Source organism: Cyanistes caeruleus, chromosome 14 (assembly GCF_971803275.1).
Source record: "Cyanistes caeruleus chromosome 14, bCyaCae1.hap1.1, whole genome shotgun sequence".
In the NCBI taxonomy this organism is placed as follows: Eukaryota; Metazoa; Chordata; class Aves; order Passeriformes; family Paridae; genus Cyanistes; species Cyanistes caeruleus.
The window spans coordinates 18,443,053-18,447,611 of NC_141714.1; positions in this window are offsets into that span (position 1 = coordinate 18,443,053).

Genomic DNA, 4,559 nt, shown 5'->3' on the forward strand with positions numbered 1-4,559 from the left:
GACTAGGGCATAAAAATAGAGTAGCACAAGAAAAGAATCGATTTGGATCAAAATCACTCTCAAAAAGAATGATAAATAGTCATTGAGAGACTACAGGGATTCTTTTTGTGCAGTCCAAAAGGTTACCTTAACCAGTGATTGATATCTTGATAGTATTTATTACACACAGGCACAAAACCCACCTGCAATTGTTTAATTTTCTCTCATTGGAGAGAAATGCTACAGGCAGCAGACAGGCCCATATGTTCTGTGCTGTGAAAATACACAGGGCTCTTCAGCAAAAAGTCACCAAACCCACACAGTGGAATGTCACTGGAGTCAAAGGTTTGGTAACCAGTGAAGATATTAAATGAGGGATAGAAAAATAACCCTGCTGATGATGGCATCCTGTTTGTTCCTTTTAAATGTAACGAAGAGCAGACAAAGGAGAGGCCACGATAATATCTCCAGTTCCAAAAGGGGGGGGAAAAAAAGTAAGGAAATGTTCTTTCAGTTTATTGTGGTTCTCTCTTGTCCTGCATTCACAGGTTTAATCCCCAAACTGCTTGAAGCAAAGCTTTTGGAGCATGTAAAGCACAACATGAGCAATAATGAGGGAGCAGACCTGTTATCCCAATGCTTTCTCTGGATCTTCCCCCCATTTTATGACACCTGGCAGTTCTGAATACCTCTGCCATAGGCATGCATGGGTATTCACTTTAATACCTAAAAAATGATTCCTATTGCACCTTTTGACTCAGGGATGCTAAACCCAAAACCTGAAACAGCTTAAAATGCATCAAGTTAAGAGTAGTAGCAAGGATCCAGAGCATAAATCCATATTTTGACATCCTGAAGGCACCATTAAGCTTTTTGTTATCTTATTAAATTGTATCAGGCTTGCCTTGCAAAGAGTACAACCAGGATTGATAAATGCTTGGCTTCAGCTACACTCTCCCATTTATTTTCACTCTGTCAGACTTAATCCATAACTGCTGCTCAAAGGCAATGGGCAGGAGATGAGGGTGCATCTTGACTCAGCTGGTAGCTGGCTACTGACAGCCAAAAGCTACAAGAATTTGTTATTTTTGTGGTTCAGACTGCATCTTGACACCATTTATTTTCACTTTTTTTTTTTTTTTGTAATCTATTCTCTGAGGATAAACAATTTATAATCACATTATTTAATTAGTTTTTATTTAGTGTCAATTTGCTTAATCTCATGGACCAGAAAACATGGATTATTATGGAAAGAGAAAAAAAAACCCAACCCTTAAACCTAACCATGACCACAGCATCTGAAAAACACATAGAAGAAATAAATGGAAAACTTGGATTGCAGGACTTAATATAAAAGTCATCTTTTCCTCAAGCTGAAAGTTGTACAGATATTCCTACCCCATGGTCATGGACAAGCTTGATTTATCTGAATATTTTAAATTCTGGAGGGGGCCTTACACTGGGTTTCACCTCAGATCAGTCTTTGACTGGAACCTTCTTCATTTTCTATCTGATATTTAATGCTAGGGACAGGAACAAGTAAAGGAAGATCACTTTCTCATGACATGTTCATCACCCCAAAAATGCATTTTCCTTTGTCTAAGGTCTCATTTTGGACCTGAAAATGGCTGAAAAATTACATCTAAATACACTTCCCTCGGTGAGCTGCCAGACAGATGTAAATAAAACAGCCAAATATGGATTTTGAGCAACAGTTCCTCCCAGACAGCAGTGATATAAACTCCCTCTCACAGGAGAGCTTTAGATGAGATTAGATCAGTCTCTTGATGAGCAACTGAAGTCCCTGGCAGCCACAGAGAATCCCCTTTGCAGGCACAGCTGGAGAGGAGAGGGGAGGAGAGCTCTGGGAGCCAAGAGTTCCCACTTTTTCATCAAAATCTCACCAAATGGCACCAAGTCATCCGAGCAGAAGAGAGTTTTGCCTGTCTGAGAGAAAGTAAGGTGTGTTCTGAGAATATTCTGTCAGTTCCTGAATGATTCATGGCTAGGAAAACAAAAGAAATCAAACCAGACAGAATTTGTCAGTTTACTTCCAAATTATTTCCGTCAGTGGATTGCTCTGCTTCTAACTCTGACTGTCAACACTGAATGTGGCACAAGTGCTGTCTTCAAGCTTCAGTCTAAATATTTTAAAACCTTATTCAGAACAGAAATATCACTGGTTTGAAGAGACTTCCCACCAATTTGGTGGGGAGGGGTGAGTTGGGCTGACTCGCTGTGCCTCTGCAGGAAAACACCAGGGCTGGAAGGGACCTCACCCTGCAGGGGATGGGAAGAAGAGGGAAAAGAAAGGGGAGAAAAGGGAAAAAGACTTGACAGACTGCAGAGGGAAAGAATCTATTATTATTATTATTATTATTATTATTATTATTATTATTATTATTATTATTATTATTATCATCCCTACAGATCATGCTTAGGGTTTGTGTCATCTAGGCAGGTCTGTCACCAGACTGGGATGATCAACACTGCTGCAATCCCCACAGATAATTGTGTGTGAACACTTTTGTTCCAGAACCTCTGTGTTAAGACTTCAAACTAGGCAATAAAACTCCATTTTTTTGATATTGCCTGGCAGGGACACTTGATGCTTGAAAGCAATTTTTTAAATTTTGAGTGAAATTCCTATTTTCATAGAAAACGTGCTCGTGGTTGTCATCCAAGCTCTGCTGTTTTAGGGAACCTGACAGCTTTTACAGTCCTGTTGGTTCTAAAGGTCACCTGCTCTCCTCCCTCCCATAATTTGGGCCAAGATCTGCTGAGGCTGCTTTGCCCTGCTCCTGTGCTGAGCTTTGCATGGGCTGGGGTAGCTCAGCACTTTGTCAGCTCTGACACCTGCATTCACTCCTTTTAGGTAACACGAGATCAATGGCCCTGCAAAAACATTTTATCTTATTCCTGCTTTTAACATGTCTTGCTGCAAAAGTGCTCCATGGGGGGGAACTGTGTCACTGTGGTTGGATCATAATTTTCCAGCTGCTGCACTGCAAGGGGAGGAACGCTCTCAATGCCACAGAGCCTGTTTCAGTGTTTCAGCAGGTATATTTATTCATAGCTCTTGTTGATGATCAAGACATGTTAAAAGTGAAAATAAAACAAAACAAGTGTTTGTGGATGTTCCTATTCATCATTAGAATCCATCTGAATTGAAGATGACGCTGCATCAAGCAGCTATTTCCTTTATGCCTTGAGTTTTTGAGAAAATCTTATTAACAGGGTCTCAATCGCTCACTTGATTTTGCTATAAGAAAAACAACCTATGCTGATTCCTTAGTAATTTAAATTAATCAAATACAGTGTATTGTTCACATGCAGACAGCTTCCTTCTCACCTGCAAGCTGCCAAAAGGTCTTAAAGTTTTCTCTAAAAGTGCTTTTTATCAGTTTCCACAACAAAATGAACAGAGGGATGAAACCCCTTGTCCCCTCCTCGTCACCTGCCAGGCTGGTGGCTGTCACAGCCACTGGAAACAGAGAGCCTTGCACAGGAACAAGCAAAGCTGAAGGAGATATTTGTACTCTTTCACAATCTCTGTTAAAATGTTCTGCCTGTGAGTACCAGCCAGGAGGGTTCCAGCACTAGCAGGGCTGACAAAGTCCACGCCTGGCTCAGATTTCAGCAAAAATCCTGTGAGTTCCTTATCTTCATTTAAGTAAGGCATTCAACCATGCTGATTTAGGAGCAGTTTTGACCTGTTTAAATCACCCTCTCTCTAACCAGTTGATACTTAAGCTACCAAGTACCCTGGGGGCAGAAGAGCAGCCACAATCCCAAGAATTTGCTGTGCAAAAAAGCTGAATGACCCACTTAGAGCAAAACCTGAGACAAAGCTGAAGGAATTCTGTGGCTTGTCAGGAATATCAACACCCATGAAACACAAGCTCTTCCTCCTCCTCCTCCTCACATTTGCTTTTCCATCAGCAGAAGAACCATTCTGAGGACTGCACCAGCTGATAAACACCACTTAAAAAGTTGGTGCAGAGCAGAGAAATGGAGCAGGGGATGAAGGAGTGGCAGCTCTGAGCTGGGAGCAGTGCAGCAATGTGAAGATCTATTCCCTGCCTGTGCTCATTTGTTGAGACAGAATGGGGAAAGGAGTCCTAAACTAAGTATTCACATTCATTATCAGGCAAAAGGAGGGGAAAAAAGAATTTTCTCTTTACTTCTTTTGATTTCAGGAGTGATTAGGTTCACTTGCATCTCTTAAATTGCTCGGTAAGTGTTCTATTTCTCTCCTTACAATAAAAGGGATAATATATTTCACTGTAGCATTTTCACCCAAAAGAGATTGGAATCATAAAGGACCAGGAAGAGGAGGGCAAGGTGGAATTCTGAGGGCATTAAGATGTTTTAAGAGTTGTTTCACTTTCTGTCTAAAAGCTCTCCATCATCCCTCTTCATATCCTGTAAATAAGAGAGCTGTTTCTCCTGAAAAACAGCATTAATGGTCATTTTAGGTTTATTTTTTTCAGGATCTATTATTGTCTTCTGAACTACTGCCCACAATTCATCAGGACATTCTTCAGTAGCCTGAGTTAAATCTCACTGCAGACCCCAGT